This window comes from Malus domestica, chromosome 15 (assembly GCF_042453785.1).
Source record: "Malus domestica chromosome 15, GDT2T_hap1".
Taxonomy (NCBI): domain Eukaryota; kingdom Viridiplantae; phylum Streptophyta; class Magnoliopsida; order Rosales; family Rosaceae; genus Malus; species Malus domestica.
The window spans coordinates 43,358,924-43,377,348 of record NC_091675.1 but is presented as its reverse complement, the minus strand read 5'-3'; the positions used below and the strand labels follow the sequence as shown (position 1 = coordinate 43,377,348).

Sequence of the window (18,425 nt, the reverse complement as noted above, 5' to 3'; positions counted from 1 at the left end):
TAGTTCTTCTTAAGTACTTAAGGACCGTCTTGACAGCTGCGCAATGTTCTGATCCTGGGTTAGATTGATATCGACTAGTAATGCTCACAGCATATGCGATATCAGGCCTTGTGCATATCATGGCATACATGAGGCTTCCTATGGCGGAAGCATAAGGAATAACACTCATATGCCGTATCTCTTCAGGAGTCTTAGGTCCTATGGACTTAGAAAGATGAATTCCATGTCTTACAGGAAGAAAACCTTTCTTAAACTGTTCCATCTGGAACCTACTTAGCACCTTATCTATGTACATAGATTGGGATAACCCAATTAATTTTCTGGATCTATCACGATAGAGTTTTATCCCAAGTATATAAGATGCATCTCTCAAATCTTTCATGTGGAAGGTTTTTGGATAACCACACTTTTACAGAAGAAAGTACTGTAGTGTCATTCCCGAATAGTAATATGTCATCTACATATAACACTAGGAATACAACTGCATCCCCAACGACCTTTTAATGAACACAATTGTCGTCTTCGTTTTTAAAAAAACCAAACGATTTGATTTCAGTATCAAAATGAATGTTCCAGCTCCTGGAGGCTTGCTTAAGTCCATAAATGGACCTCTGAAGTTTGCATACCTTAGTCCTTTCAGACTTGGACATGAAACCTTCGGGTTGAGTCATATAGAGCTCTTCCTCTAGGTAGCCGTTCAGAAAGGTCGTCTTCACGTCCATTTTCCATATCTCATAATCATGGTACGCAGTTATAGTAAGCAAAATCCGAATGGACTTAATCATGGCTACATGAGAGAATGTTTCTTCATAGTCAATCCTTTTTCGTTGCCTATAACCTTTAGATACTAGTCTAGCCTTATAAGTCTCCACGTTCCCATCAGCGCCTAGCTTCCTATTGAAGACCCATTTGTTTCCAACAGGTACTATACCTTCTGGAGGGTCTACAAGAGTCTAGACCTGATTTTGATACATGGAATCCATCTCAGATTTCATGGCCTTTTGCCATCTCTTTGAGTCAATGTCGGACATTGCTTCAGTGTAGTCCTTAGGGTCCTCCTTTGTATCATTGTCACTTAGAAGGTGCAATTCCCCAAAGTCATTATCTAAGCCATACCTCTTAGGTGGCTTGCTAACCCTTTCAGATCTACATGGAGCTAGGGGTTCAGGAACAGGGTTGTCAACTTGTTTAGTGCTTGTTTGTGGTTCATCATTAATCTTATTAATATCCATCATTTTACTTATAGTTCCTTTGAGAACAAATTCGTTCTCTAGAAACTTAGCAGTTCTGGCGACAAAGACTTTTTGGTCGTCAGGATAGTAGAACTCATATCCCATAGTTTCTCTAGGATATCCCACAAAATAGCACCTAACTGATCTCGCTTCAAGCTTAGTAGTTTTAAGCTTCTTGACATATGCTTCACAACCTTAAATCTTAATGTGATTAAGACTTGGCTTTCTTCCATGCCATATCTCATAGGGCGTCTGTGAAACTGACATGGAAGGTACTCTATTAAGCAAGTAAGCTGCTGTATATAGAGTGTATCCCCAGAATGTTACTGGTAGATCGGCGAAACTCATCATAGAACTAACCATGTTCATCAAGGTTCGATTTCTCCTTTCAGAAATTCCATTAAGTTGTGGAGTTCCCGGTGGAGTCCACTGTGATATTATTCCACACTCTTTGAGATAATCTAGGAACTCGCTACTTAGATACTTTCCCCCTCGATCTGATCTTAGGATCTTTATCTGTTTCCCAGTCTGCTTCTCAACTTCATTCTTGAATTCTTTGAACCTTTCAAAGGATTCTAACTTGTACTTCATAAGATACACATAGCCAAATCGAGAGTGATCGTCGGTGAATGTGATATAGTAGGAAAAGCCTCCTCTCGACGTAGTAGACATAGGTCTACATACGTCAGTGTGGATTAACCCTAGAATTTCAGTGGCACGCTCTCCTTTCCCAGTGAATGGAGATTTGGTCATCTTCCCTTTTAAGCAACATTCACAAGTACCCATTTGGTCATTACCTAACGGGCGGAAATATCTGTCTTTCGACATCTTGCGAATCTTATCAAGGTTCACATGTCCAAGTTTAAGATGCCACATCTTTTCTTAGTTAACTTATTCTCTAGCCTTTTTGGGTTTTGAGGTATTCCCGCTTTCAATACAGTGCATCCCACTACTTGTCTCTAGGTGAAAAAGTCCCTATATCATATTACCATGAGAGATAATACAACCGTTCAAGTATAAAGTGCAACTCATTTTGTCAAACAATATTGAGTGCCCATCTCGTAAAAGCTTAGAGATAGAAATCAAATTCTTTATACATGAAGGAAAATATAAACAATTTTTAAGTTCCAGGACTTCCCCAGAGGGTAGTTTAAGCATATAGGTGCCTATTACTTTTGCAGAGATCTTAGTGCCGTTCCCAACTCGCACAATCATTTCCCCATTGCACAGTGTCCTGCTCCCTGTTAGTCCCTGCAACGAATTACAGATATGTTGACTAGCGCCTGAATCAAATATCCAGGAATTGGAGCTCACTGTAAAAGCATTCTCTATGACATAAATAGTCCCTTCTAAAGTTCATGTCATAAGGTTCGCAATGCGCACCCTATATTTCTTCTTCCAACGTTCATCCTTTCCACAATGAAAGCATGTTCCTTTGGATTTTATTGCCTTCTTTTTATGTAACCTTTTCCTTGTGATTGCATTCTCACTCCCACTGTCCTTTTTGAAACCTTGTTCAAACTTACAGCACATGTCAATCATCTCGGTAAAAGTATGATCGAATCTATTCACTTTATAGTTTACAATAAACTTAGTGAAATCATTCGAGAGAGATGCAAGGAAAAAGTCTTGGGCCATTTTCCCATCGATGGAAGTTCCTAAACTCTCAAGATCTTGAAAGATCCTTTCCATATTTTGTCCATGTTTATGAACCGATGTCCCCTTTGCCATTTTGGCATTCAATAGACTACAAACATTTGAGAATCGTACATTACTAGTCTCAATGTCATGCATCTTATGCAAACTTTCAACCATGGCACAAGAAGTGTCCATGTGCTTATGTAGCTTCATAAGTTCCTCACTAAGTGAAGTGAGGATTAAGCATTTGGCTTGTAAGTCATCCTCATAGTGTCTATCATAATTTTGACACTCTTCCTTTGAAGCTAGTTTCGTAGAAGGTACATGAGGAAGGGATTGCTTAAGCACATACAATATGTCTTTCACCTTTGAGACATTCTCAATGTGGCGATACCAAGCAAGGAAACGTTGGCCCCTAAGGCCCCTTTTGTCAAGTATAATGGTGGGTGTAATTTTAGGCATGTCGTTAACTACATAACATAACAAAAATCGTATTAGATTGTTGATTTTAAAACTACTTGATTGGGTCTTAAATCAAATAGTACCACCCACTATTTTTGGCAAATTCCACATCCCTCAATGGAATTCGAGAGTTATGTTGAACTCTTAGTGGGGTATGGGAGGCTCACCATTACCAAGCCCACCTCACGATGATACGATGTTGGTTAGCAAAAATAATGATGAGAGAATAATGCTTTAATCATTTACAACTCTTGTAATTACCCATCTAATTTGGCCTCTAGAGAATGATGCCTCACAATGATATGATGTTGGCACCATTGCATTTAGTTAAGTTATTCCCACCATGCTAGTTCGTGTAGGGGTTTAAGAATAGCCTCACAGTGATATGATGTCGGCCATCCTTGTTGCCTACCTCACCACATCATATATGTACATATGGACTCCTCCTGAATGTAAGCACATACTTTGAACTTCCCCATGATAGGGTGAAGCCGGTGTAGGAGTCACAAACGATTGGAGCCCACCATGGTGGAAGGCCTACGAAGAGATGTTCAAAGCATCTCTCGCTTATCAACTTAATATTCGTTTTGTTGAGGGAGTAGTGTTGGGCTACATCAATTTTATTTTAATCGTATTAAAAGAACTTGGGCCTATCACAACCATTGGTCCAAGTTAATATGAATTAGTAGTATAAAATACTCCCACTATTTTGATGAAACAAGCAAGACTATATGGAACTAATAACGAATGCATTGCATCCTCATATGGACTATATAGTCATATTAGGTCTTAGGATGATTATGAACCGTTTGATTTGATCCAACACGAGCCTTGTGTTGGACCTTGGGTCTAAGGTAGGTAGTTGTTGATTTTAGTTACTCGTTTAATCTAAATAAACCGTTATTTCCTATTGGGCGTTGGACCCAACCATTCCAATTTGCATACAAATAAACAAATAGGAATACTTGAAATAAAGAGAAGGGCTTATGCCCTTTTACAACACATTAGATGGACTTATGTCCATTTACAACAAATTTGAACTAATCAAATTACATTCAAATCTAGACTACTTAACCCAAGCATTCATAATGTAAAGCGGCCAATCATATAGCTCAATTATCGAGGCCTTTGGTTCATAATCACCATTTTCTTAATCAATCATATTAACTAAGAAAGCAACTTAAACAATTGGTTTTCGGATTCAAAGAATTGATTTAAATGGAACTAAATGAAATGAAAATCCAATTCTCATTCAAGAGACAAAACCATTTTGTTCTCATTATCTTTTGGGCCGAAAAACAATGACCACAACTATTTGGCCATAAATTTAAAACATAAACTTTTGGGGTCACTTTGTAAAAACACAAGAGTCTATAACTTCATGTAATTACAACTAGAACCCAAAAAATTTCAACAATAATAAAAACTTCATTAAAGGAGCAAAACAATTTGTCCTTTAGCGTTTTTGGGCCTTAACATAAAAACGCAAACTTTTGGGTCAAAGTGCAAATACACAAAAGTATCAAAACTTTATGTAATTGCATGAAAGCCCCAAAAGTACCCCCACTAAGGGGTGCCCGGTTTTGGTAGTGAAAAAGGAGGGGGGAAAAGGTTTTTGGTGAAAAATTCAAAATTTGAAAGTGTTTGGTGCAAGTGGATAGGTAGGTGAGGAAAAGTTGATTGGGATGAGTTGTAAGAAAAATGTTTTGTCAAACAATAAAAGCATAAATCATCCATCACCAATCATCCATTATCTATCAATAATAAACCAAAACTTTATTCAAAGCAACAAACATATTGAATCAAAACACCCAAACTTTTTGCTCTTGGTAAGAACATCAAGAACATTGAAGAACACACATGAAAACTCATAAGAGCTCCATGAGTGTTTTCACTCAATAAAACTCAAATTTTCACTACACAAAAAGAGGGTTAACATCCTAGGGTACTTAGGGGTTCCAAAAGTCACTTTAAAACTCTTTTAACAAGACAAACATGAACCCAAAAATCCACCCTTTGGATTTGGCCGAATCTCCCCACATACATGGCACCAAATTTTAGTTCCAATATTCATGCTTAAATGAACTACATCTACAACATTTGAGATGCTAAATTTTCAAGCAAAATTTATATTCAAAAGCAAGAACAAAGCTTGTAACATTTACAACATTTAAATCACAAACCATGAAAAACACAAAACACAAAAGGATTCACCATAAACTAGACCTAGGCTCTGATACCACTTGAAGGAAAAATTTTGTCCTAGCTAAGAACATGTGAGAATATTTGAACACATAGGCAAACTATTAACAAATTAAAGTAGGCATGCATTCAAAAACAATTCTAAAACCCATGACTTTCAATGCCTAGTGAATGGTGAACCATAAGACTCTTCAACAACATTAAAGGGATGGAAGGATTTAGAGATTCATTACCCTTGAAGCTCATCCTTGTTTACACAAGGGATTCACCCAAGTGGAGGGCCTTCAAGTCACCTCCTAGCTCCTTGGATCTTCCTTGTGATTTTCTTCCTTTTGATGCTCCTTTGCTCCTTGAGGATGTGAGGAAATGATCTCCAAAAACACCAAAGATTTGGTGTCTCTAAGTCTCCACACCAAGGATGAGGTGTGAAGATGAAATGGATGACTTAGAGAAGAAAAGATTGCTAGCTATATCTTCTCTAAGTGGCCGGCCTCCTTTAGAGAAAAAAGAGAGAAAGTGTTTCTCATCTTTGTCTCAAGAAAACCCTAATGAGGTAAAAGCTATAAAGATGCTTTTATATCTCTTTTCTTAGGTGAGTGGCAAACTTGCAATTAAGCAAAACTTCCCACTACCCTTGCTATGGCCGGCCATCTTCAGTGATTGGGCTATTTGCCCATATTTGTTTTAGTTGTCATACAACTTAAACATAATGGGCCTAGTGGACCAAAACCTTTTGGACCCCGAAGCCCAAAACTAATTTAAAAGCCCAATACGAACCTTTCGTAAAATTAATTAACTAATTAATTAATCTTGACCATTCTCAGTTAAACCATTTAATTGCTTATCCATCTCATTTATATTTCTTCACTTTCATCCTTACTCGGTGTACGATCCATTAGGTTCCAATTAGCGAGGCAGTGGGCGATTGTTACTCTTAACGATCGATTGTGAATTGAAACAACATTTCAATTCTCCCTTTGTTGAAGATTAGTGTTTGCTAATCTTCAGGGCTTCCACAAACCATAAGTGACACCTAGCAGTATGTCATGGCTACCCAAGCTAAGTAGAAGTGGTTGGAGAACCTATCCAGTTACAATTACAATGCAATACGGTCATTCTCTAATACAATACTCTTAATCACATTGTTTGAGTGATAGTTTGTTTCATGTCTACTATCCAATGTGATACTTCTTTATATGATTCAATTGAATATGATTTGGAACATACTTCCTAAGTCATATTCGTATGCTTTGGCCAAAGACTCCCGAATCATATCTTAGAGTATTCTCCTTCCACCATGGAAGGTTAGAGATCCCTTGTTGTGCATTTATATGCCTACATGACTAGATAGCTTGACCCCAACAATGCCGTCGACACTCTTGATGGAATGCCTTTGACATGATCAAAGATCATGGACCTAACTATTAGACATCTATGATGTCTCAGGTCAAAGGATTACTTTGCATATTGCAACTAACGAGTTCTTACATGACATGTATGTTTGAACTTTCTTTTGATCATTGTTCAGTGTACTCGATTACTCTTTCGAGCACCTATGTATTTGTCTTAGTGTCCAACACTAAATGACTTGAGACTAGTCATACTCACGCTTGAGTTGACATAACACATACTAACCTTAGCGGATTGTCAATGCCCAATTGGCAATCCTATGGCTAGGAACGTTTTAGGAATGAACATAAGAGAAAGGTCTCGTTAATCTAACTTAAATCACTTATCTCTTAGATCAAATACATTCTTTGGATTCCCTTATTGCTTAAACACATGATACAATAAATAGTGATTAACAATAAGCTTTGCCCTTTATTAAACATATAATAGTTTAATACAATAAGTATTCCAAAAGCTATTACATCAAAGAGTGGCTTTGTGGGCATACTTCCAACACCAAGCCGTGCCATCCAAGCTTGCACGGGTCCGAGCGCAAGCCTCGTATTCGCATGCATCACGCGCTGAGCAACTTGCTCCTAACTAGCAGCCTACTCCCGTGGTCCAGCCTGATCCCGACGAGCAGCCCACTCTCGTGGCCCAGCCTGCTCCCACCAAGCAGCCTAATCTCGCGGCCCAGCCTGTTCTCGTGGCCCAACCTGCTCTCGCAGCCCAGCCTGCTCCCGCCAAGCAGCCTACTCTCGTGGCCCAACCTGCTCCCAACGAGCAGCCCACTCCCATGGTCGAGCCTGCTCCCGACGAGCAGCCCACTTCCGTGGTCTAGCCCCTCCTGCCGAGCAGCGCACTCTCGCGGCTTAGCCTGCTCTCATGGCCCAGCTTACTTTCGCGGCCCAGTCTGCTCCCATAGCTTTCCAAGTAGCCCAAGTCGGCCCAAGACTATCTCAACTATCCGGACCTACCATCGAGCTTGGGGCATTCTCACCATAATTTTTCACAGATTTGACATTTCCCAACTCAAATCTCGCGCCTGGAGTTTACCACATTTCCACTACTAAAGGAGAAAAATTCCTCCCAAGCTTTTCCAACCCAAATGGAGAACAACACTTGTCTCAACAAGTCATAGAGTTGACGAGCGCCCTCGCACAACAGACGATCTTGGTGAACCAGCTCTTGCAGCACACCGAGATGCAATGTGCCCCAGATGAGGTGTCCCGAAGTAGGACAATGGCAGATAAAGAACCTCTCTAGTAGCGTCCCGGTAAGCAGTCATTCGACCAGCCACGAACCGAGCGTTTAGGGAGTGTACACTCCCGATTGGGCCTCCGAGATAGCGTATACTCCCGTCTTAGAGCGCGGAGGAGCGTGCACTCTCGACTAGGCCCACAGACGAGCATACATTCACGGTTGGGGTCACACTCCGATACTCAACATGAGCAGCCTTCTAGGCGAAGTGTTCATTTACGGCTAAGCCCGCAATGAGCATCATTCACCTCACATTAGAGTAGGCAGCATGACGGACAGAGAGAAACAGTCACTCAATACGACTCAAGTTCAACCAGCAGGTTGCGAAGAACTCGCTCGCCTGCTAGGAATGCACTACATACACCGCATCTGCGGCATAGACGAGCCAAACACATGGAAGAACAGCCTAGACCAATAAGTCACGACTGGAGGCAGCCGAGAGCTCCGCTACCCTAACAAAGGCAAATTCAGGAAGAAGTAAAGAGACTTTTGACTAAGCCATTGCATAATTTCCAACACAATGAGGTCACCTATGAGGCACTACGACGAAACATGACCAACATAAGCAGGTCACCCTTCATAGACGAGATTGAGTAGGCAGAGCCTCTACGCGAGTTTAATATGCCACATTTCACATCTTTCAAATGGGATGAAGACCCAGAGATACACTTAAAGCACTTCCGAATCGTAATGATCCTCTATCGAAACAACAATGATCTCATGTGCAAGATATTCATCACCACTCTATAAAACGAGGCGCAAGATTGGTTCTACACCCTGCCGCCACAATCCATCTAGAATTTCGACGAACTTTCTTTGGTTTTCACCAAAGAATATTCATCATATCGCTCAATCAAAAAGAAGTCTGACCATTTGTTCAACGTCAAGAAGAACCCAAAGGAGTCGCTTCGCGACTATGTGAGGAGGTTTAAAGTAGAGAAGGCAAGGATAGTCGGATGCAACGACTCAATAGCTAGAGTAACCTTCCAAAAAGGACTTCCAGTAGACCACCCGTTATTTGGAAAATTGATCATGAAAGAAGATCTAACTCTGGCAGACTCTTTCGTTCCGGCAGAGAAGCATGCACTTTGGGACGAGGCTCGCCAATGCATATTCAAAGACTTGAAGAAGTACCCGATGTCACCTTTCTACTATCCAAATCAGAAGCAGCGGATGACTTGTTCATGTGTTTGATGGTATCTAGAGCAGCAATTAACTTTATCATCATGGGAGAAAAGGTGAGGGCTCGACTACCTGTATTCTACACTGTATTCTACAGTTCAAAAGCTCTTCTTGATGCTATTAGACATTCAAAAGTTAACTTTGGCAATAATTGTTGTAACCTGAAAGCTCAAGTTTTACTTTCAAACGCACATAGTCATCATCATAACGCACTATTCCGTCGAATCCAGACGCACGACAATAAAGTCGTAGACCTTGACCGATGCAAAGTTTTTTGACGAACGCAACAACTCGGCCCAAAAGACACGCCAAAGGCAAACGAACATTGGAAGGAACACTCAGAAGTAAGTTTTGTCCTCGTCGCCCTAGAAGATTCTACATAATAGCAACATGTACCGGCAGTTGAGCACTACATCCTGCTGCGCGTCTCACGACCCTAGCCGACCCTTGCTCCATTATTCAAATCTAGAATGGCCCAATACTGGTAGTTGAGCATCTCCTGCCACATGTAACATGGCCCTAGTTCCACGGCTCCCTACCGCGCCTTCACGCCTAGCCTTGACAACGTAACAAAGCGGCCCAATGACTCCCCGAAAGTAGCTGAGCACACTGCAGCCGCGCCTACTCCACCCAATGGAGACTTCTGGCATTTGCATGTCAACAGCGCATCCAACTACAAAGGTTCAGGAGCAGATGTGGTCCTTATCACCCCAAGTGGTTCGATGCCCGAGCAGACGATCATTCTAGGTTTCAAAGCATCTAACAATGAAGTAGAGTACGAAGCCCCACTAGTAGGTCTTCGAATGACAAAAGACTTGGCGGTGAAAAAGCTTTCAATTCATTTCGATTCCCAGCTAATCACTAGCCAGACTACTACGAGCAAAGGCATGATGATCATGGCAATGATGTGAAAATTAACTTAACACACAAATTAAACCCTATTGTATCAATTGTAGTAAAGAATGTAAGTAGGGATCGTTCTGGACCGGGGATTAGGAGGGCTTGCTAATAACCTCTAAACTAACTCAAAAACGTAAAACAAAGTTTAAAACACTAAGCTAGACTCAAAGAATGTAAAACTAAACTATAAAACACTAAAACAACTCAAAAGACTCAAAACAACACAAAACAAGCTAAAAGACTCAAATATGCCACTAAGAGTGAAATTGGACGAAAATAGGTTTTAACTTGGTTCAAAACACTTAAAAATACAAACGAAATCACTTTCTAACTAATGTGACTCAACAAAGTAAAGGGGGATTTGGTTTTGACGAATTTGAAAACAAAACAAGTAAAGTAAAGAACTAGTGAAATCTAGACGAATTTGAGTAAAATGAATGGATAAAAGGCTAGCTAGGAGATTCTTCTCCACACATGTCACACTTGCATACAAAACGATTTCCAATTGCTTTTCAATAAACCATGAATTCCCAACGCCCCAGATTAACCATGAATTGCACTAATTAACCCTTAGATTTTCCTAAAGTTATTGAATTGGATGATTGCATACGACAACCCAAAGTATTCCCCACAAGTTCCCCACATGAGTTGCATAATAGAGATACAAGCAAAGATCATTAAGTTCTATGAAAATCATAAGCATTGACAAGGCACTTGTTACTATGAATTGCATGAAACTTATGCCAAGAATTTACTTAACACGGTTGTGACAAGCAACCTTTACTACTTGTGAATATAAGTTCATAACGATTAGGTGAAACTCCATTATATCCTCGCATCAGATTTATGCATGAAAATTAAGCGTGCACTCTCAACCAACATACACAAATCAGTTTTAATTCAAATGGATAAGTAAATTGAATTCACAACTTATGAATCACAACTGAAGGTAATCAAATCATATTGCAAGCATGAACATGGTTTCGAATTCCCCTTAGCTAAGGGGGTTTAGTTCCTCATACTTACAAAGCAACGATAAACAAATTTAGACATTGAAAACAAAAGAAAGAAGACACCTAAACGATTCAACGATCCAAGTTGGACAACATAAATCTGTTGGTGACTGTTTGAAGGTTTGGTTGTATGGAGGAATGGATGTGTTTGGATGAAAGTTGTATTGGAATGGGGATGAATTCTTAAGCAAAAACTGAGTGTAATGGCTCCCACACACACTTCCTTTTTTAGAGGAAGTGCACGGCATGGAGGGATGGATGGTGGTGTGAGCAATGATTCAAAGGTGAAAGTGAAGTAATGATGCAAAACATGTGGGGTGAAATGGAGTGGTGTTGCAGCTATGAATGCAAGTAGGGAACATGAATGATTGTGCACATGGTAAATAAAGAAAATGGAGGTGGAATGGTGCAGAAATGAGTCATACGTGCAGGTTGATTCATGATGCACTGTATGGGCAAGGAAAGTGAAGGAGTGTTGCATCAATGAGTGCATGTAGTGGAGGTAAAAGTGAATGAAATCTGATGGGTGAAGAGGACAAGGGATGTGCACCAATTAAGTGCAATGATTCAATGTAATGGTGTATGAAAACAAAAATAAAGAAGGGGACAAGGGTGATGCACGGCATGGGCAAGGAAATGTGATGGATAACACCCATTTGCAGTTGTCCATGTGCCTTTAAACTTGATTTTCTGCACTCTTTGCCATGTGTTCCAATTCACTTCTCATGTGTGTGTGTGCTGTCATGTAATCATCATTTCCACATAACATCATTTCAGCTAGCAATCAAGTTCATACCGTGTATGAATGTTGTCTCTCTGTTCTTTGCATGTGTGTGTGTGCTGTTTTCTATCTTTATTTCCACATGTACCAGCTATTACACTTGCACACACATATGTTCTTCATTATTTTAGCTAGCAATCAACTTATTTTCTGCCCATGCCGTGTATGAATGTTTGTAGTTGTAGGCCAACACACTTGCACACACACATACTAATTTCTAGCCTTCTAATTTTCAAAAACGTCCATCCTCATGTCTCCATGCTTGCACTATCCAATCTTGGCCCAAAAATGCTCCAAAATGCTCCAAATAGCACTCTGTTGCCAACTTTGTTATTTGAACCTACAAACACACGAAAATAGCTTAAAGTACTAAAATAACTAGAATTAAACTAAGTAAATGCCAAGAAACAAGCTAACTAAGTTGCATAAATATGCACCTATCAGGCAACCAACTACTTCATCAAATAGGTAGAAGCAGAGCCCATGACGACCACGATTCAGACGGACATAGAGCGCTTCATATGGAGGAACATCATTTACCGATTTGGCATCCCTTAATCCATTGTCACCGACAACAGCCTGCAATTCGTGGGCAAAGATTTGGCGAAGTTCTTAAAAAAATATGGCATCAAGCAGCACATGTTTACACCAAGATATTCTCAAGGCAATAGGCGGGCCAAAGTATCCACCAAGATGATCCTCGACTGCCACAAGAAATCCCCCACCAGTAAGAAAAGAAAATGGCTTGACGAACTCCCTGGATGTTTATGGGCATATCGCACCACCAAAAGATGAGCAACCGAAAGAAGATGGCCATAAGTTTAAATCTGGCAGAGGAGAAGTGCGAGCAGACTATCACTCGCATCGCAGTCTATCACCAGCAGTTCATTTCCAGCTACAACAAAAAGGCCAAGATCCGGTAGTTCCAGCCCAATGATCTAGTCCTAAGAAAAGCCTTCATCATTGCCCACAAAGAAGGCTCCAAAAAGATGGACCTTGTTTATACCATACTTAGGGCCTCCATATTTAGACCTCGTATAAATACTCGGAGGACACAAATGTAATTATGTAATAAATGAGGGGCAAATATATAAAAAGGGAAGGAGCCCTTATTCTATAAAAGGGCCTCTTCACCCTCACAAACCTCAAGCCCTCTTACCCTTACAAAGCACATCTCTCTTAAGCTCTCATGCTCACAAACATGGAGCTCTCTCAAACTCTATCTTTCTCTGGGGGACTCCCCCTCACCCTTGTAATCCATACATACAATCAGAGAAATAAAATATCAGTGTGGATGTAGCCCAAACATTGGGGTGAACCACGATACATATTGTGTTATTTACATTTCTTGTAGATTCACGGTCGGATTTACGTTGTTCCAAGACCTCCGGTTTTGTGCATCAACATTTGGCGCCGTCTGTGGGAAAGGCCACGAAAAGCTATATCGGTTCTCTTTCATTTTTTCACCTCCACCGTGAATCTGCACAACCCGAGATCTTATTCGATCTGCAACCAGGGATTTCAGAAAAACCAGAATTTGCAGATGCACAGGGATTTCAGCGATGCGATTTCCTCAGCCAATTTTCAGGCGTTCTCTCTCTTTCCAATTTACAGAAAGAAAGAGGGGGAGAGAGAGACCGAACAAAGTTAAAAACAAATGGCAGCAGTAGCTAAACCAGAAGTTGGCGGGATCTCTTCTTCCTCTGTACGGCTAACGCAACAAAATTGGTGGGATCTTGTCAGCTCTACCAACCCATGGCAGTAGCAGCTAAACCAGAAGTACTCCAACTCTAATAATAATTGCGATGATCTTGATCATGATGTTTCAAGCTCTAGTACTTCATTTACCAAAACCCCCAAGTTCTCAATCGTCATCCCACATCTCAATTTTTCAGATCTGAGAGAGAAAGTGAGATAGTGTTCTGACTGTTGTATGAGCAATCCGCGGCTGCAAGACACAATGTCCCTCGACCAGGTGGTTGACATTTCGGCCACTCCCCCCGGTGACGTCCACAACAGGACGAGTTACGGGTTCTCCTCCGCCGTTGGATCCCTCATCTTTTCGACAATATTGACGGCAGCGATTATTGCATCCTGGTACATGTCGAACATCTGCGTCCTCCTCCTCAACAAGTACCTCCTCAACTTCTACAGCTTCCACTACCCCATCTTCCTTACAATGCTCCACATGATCTCTTGTGTCGTCTACGGCTACGTCGCCATCCACCTCCTTGAGATAGTGCCACATCAGAACATCCTCTCCAGCCGCCAGTTTTTCAAGATCCTCGCATTCTCCGCCATCTTCTGCTTCTCCATCTGCGGCAACATCTCCCTCCGCTACCTCCTCGTCTCTTTTAACCAAGCCATCGGCGCCACCACCCCCTTTTTCACCGCCATCTTTGTGTTTGTTATCACGTGTAAAAAGGAGTCCACCGAGGTTTACGGTGCCCTCCTCCCCGTTGTTTTGGGAATCGTGTTAGCCAGTAACAGCGAGCCGCTGTTTCATCTGTTCAGTTTTTTGGTCTGCGTGGGTTCCACCGCTGGCCGAGCGTTGAAATTGGTGGTGTAGGGGATTTTACTCACCTCGGATTTTGAGAAGATCCACTCCATGAACTTGCTCCTCTACATGGCGCCAATGGCGGCCTGCATCCTCCTCCCCTTCACTCTTTACATCGAGGGTAATGTGGCGGCGGATACGGTGAAGAAAGCGAGAACCGACCCCTTCATTTTCTTCTTGTTGCTGGGGAACGCTACGGTGGCCTATTTGGTTAACTTGACCAATTTCTTGGTGACCAAGCACACCAACGCCCTCACACTACAGGTTCTCGGCAATGCCAAGACGGCGGTGGCGGCAGTCATTTCGGTGTTGGTATTCCGAAACCCGATCACGGTTATGGGAATGACGGGGTTTGTGGTGACGGTGCTTTACAGTGAGGCAAAGAAAAGGTCAAAAATTACAGCTCATTGGTAGAGACGAGCATAAAGGTTGAAATTGAAACCACAAAAACCTAAAAAGAACCATTCGTTTTGACTACCACAGAAATTGGGGTGCATGCAAGCACATGTGGGTCGATGACCTCCAAAGAAAGTGGTTGCGGAGCTCATGAGTGATGACTTCCAAAGTTGCTTTTTACACATGGACAGCAGCGTAGAGACAGAGACAGAGAGGAAAAGTGGGAAACAAAAGCAAAAGCAGAAAGCAAAATAAGATAAAAAGAAGCAGACATAATTGCGGTGGTGATGGCATGCAGAAGAGGGAATTATAGGCGTGACCCATTGAGCAGAGGGTCAATTTATTTTTTAATGATGTGATTTATTTTTCTTATCTTTCGAAGACATTTGTATAAACCCCATCAGAGGGTAATAATAACAAAAAAAAAATGCAAGTCCAAAATAATGGGCTGGAATGTTATGGGTGAAGGCCCATATGCCCAAAAGAGCCAGGCCCTCTATTATCACCAACCAGGTGACCAAAAGTACGCCCAGTACTACAAAAAATTATTCGGCACCCTGCCGCTATTACCAACAACCAGATGATCAAAAGTACGCCCAGTACTCCAAAATTATTCGGCACCTTGCCGCTATTATCACCAACCAGGTGATCAAAAGTATGTCCAGTACTTCAAAATTATACATGAGTATTACTCATGTCAATCATACATAAACATTCATGAGCATCACTCATGTCAATAATACATAAACATTCATGACCATCATTCATGTCAACATTCATGAGCATCACTCATGTTAACATTCATGAGCATCACTCATGTCAACATCCATAAGCATCACTCATGTCAATCAACATAAACATTCATGAGCATCACTCATGTCAATCTAGCTTCAAAAGCTTCATTTACAGAGTTCTAGCTTCGAAAGCTTCATTTACAGAACTCTAGCTTTAAAAGCTTCATTTACAAAAGCTCCAGCTTCGAAAGCTTCATTTACAGAGTTCTAGCTTCGAAAGCTTCATTTACAGAACTCTAACTTCAAAAGCTTCATTTACAAAAACTCCAGCTTCGAAAGCTTCATTTACAGAGCTCTAGCTTTAAATGCAAAGCTTCACCGACAAAGCTTCAGTGCAGGGTATACAAAGACCACCTCCGAACAACCGCCACTTCGACCCATACATGGATTCAATTTGAAGTCTCCAGCCAACAGACTCTATTGACCGAAGACTTAGGGGACTACACTATGTACCATATATTGGGCCTCATCAAAAACTAGTTGGGGGACTTAGCCCATTATTTATGTATTGAGGAGTGAACCCTTATTTTTAAAAGGGACTCCCTCACTTTCATTAGAGAGCACCCATTATTCATGCACTGAGAAGCGAGCCCTTATTTTATAAAAGGGACTCCCTCACCTTCATTAGAGAGTATTGCAACTAGCTGAGCAATCGCCTCACCGCGAGCATCACTCTTAACCCATCACTTATGTATTGAGGAGCGAGCCTTTATTCTATAAAAGGGACTCCCTCGCCATCATTAGAGAGCATCGCCGCTTACTAAGCAACTGCCTCACCACAAGCATCAACTCTAGCCCATCATTTATGTATTGATGAGCGAGCCCTTATTCTATAAAAGGGACTCCCTCACCTTCAACACCACAAGCCGAGCCAACCAAGGCAACATAAGCCACAAACCGAGCAGCCTCGCAACATGTGTTACTTTTAGTTGAGCATCACTTCACTTTGAGCACCACCTCATATCAAGTATCGGTTCAAGACGACATCTAATTACTTCGGCCCACACATGGACTAAATTTAAAGTCTCCAGCCAAATGACTCTCTTGACTGAAGACTTGGGGGACTACTGTTTATACTATACTTAGGGTCTTCATATTTAGACTTCGTATAAATACTCAGGGGACTCAAATGTAAGTATGTAATAGAGGAAGGGCAAATGGTGGCGAGGGTGTAATTACTCTTGCCACCTATTCTGCTGATCTTGTACGGACCTTCCCAGATGAGATCTGTTGATGCACAAAACGGAGGTCTTGGAACAACGTAAATCCGACCGTGAATCTGCAAGAAATGTAAATAACATAAGATGTATCGTGGTTCACCCCAATGTTTGGGCTACGTCCATACTGATATTATATTTTTTTTATTGTATGTATGGATTACAAGGGTGAGGAGGAGTCCCCCAGAGAAAGAGAGAGTTTGAGAGGGCTCTCTATTTGTGAGCATGAGAGCTTGAGAGAGATAAGCTTTGTGAGGGTGAGAGGGCTTGAGGTTTGTGAGGGTGAAGAGGCCCTTTTATAGAATAAGGGCTCTTCCATGAAACGATAAAAAGATCGAAAAGTAGTGAAGCGCTTAATATCTGAAGAAGTACCATGTGTGACCTCCCACTACATCAAAGCCTGAAGGCTCAAGAAGCTCGACGGGCACCACCTCACAAGTCGAGGACTATCCAGTTGTTATGTAGTTCCTACCTTACAGCTAAGTTCTCGTTCGTTTCACTCGTTTTTCAATGAGGAATTCAAAAGTAATCACAACTTGACTCGGCTGCATGCTTACAACAACTGATCACTCCGGCACCTCAAAAGAAGACTGCGCTCTTCTTAGGGACCTATCGCAAGAATTGCGCCTCCCGAGAGACCAACCATGCTCTCCAATGCGAGAGGGTAAACTAATTGCTCTCCAGTGCGAGAGGGTAAACCAATTCCTCAACACCCATATGGGTCAACTCTCCAAGACGAGATAATAGATTTGTTTGAATATTCCTCTCCTCATTAATTGATTTAATAATTACACTTTCATTTGGAGTTTATATAGCAAAGGCTATGTACAATACTTTCTCTAACAAACTTTAAAAGCCTAACCAAAATCATGTACATGTAACAAATGATCGGTTGCCTAAACTAATGAAATGTCATGACTTGGCATCTTCATCTATACACCCCCTCAAGCTGAGCTTGGAAGAACTAAGAGTTCCAAGAGAAAGCTTCAATTGGAGAAAGAGAAACTTGTTCTTAGACAATGACTTGGTATGGATATATGCTATTTGGTCCTAGCTACAAACTTAATGAACTTTAACCAGATTGGCAAGAACCAGCTCCTTTATAAGTAATCCCTTACAAGTAATCAATTTCCACATGTTTGGTTCTTGCATGAAAAACTATATTTGATGCAAGAGAGATGGCAGAGATGTTGTCATATCAAATGGTAAGTTTAACAGATAAGGAAAAGCCAAAATCTTTGAAGACTTTACAAATCCATGTAACTTCAGCTGCAGTATGAGCCAAGGATCGATATTTAGCCTCAGTAGAAGAACGTGCTACTGTGGGCTACTTTTTAGTATTCCAGCTAACTAAGTTTGAGCTAAGAAACACACAGAATTCACTTGTGGATCTTCTGTCAAA

At 41.2% G+C, this 18,425-nt stretch overlaps 1 pseudogene; it reads left to right on the top strand.

Annotated features, from left to right (window-relative positions):
- The first annotated feature begins 12,868 nt into the window (after positions 1 to 12,868).
- LOC114821403 (probable sugar phosphate/phosphate translocator At1g12500) lies at positions 12,869 to 15,030 on the top strand (annotated as a pseudogene).
- Positions 15,031 to 18,425: the final 3,395 nt, after the last annotated feature.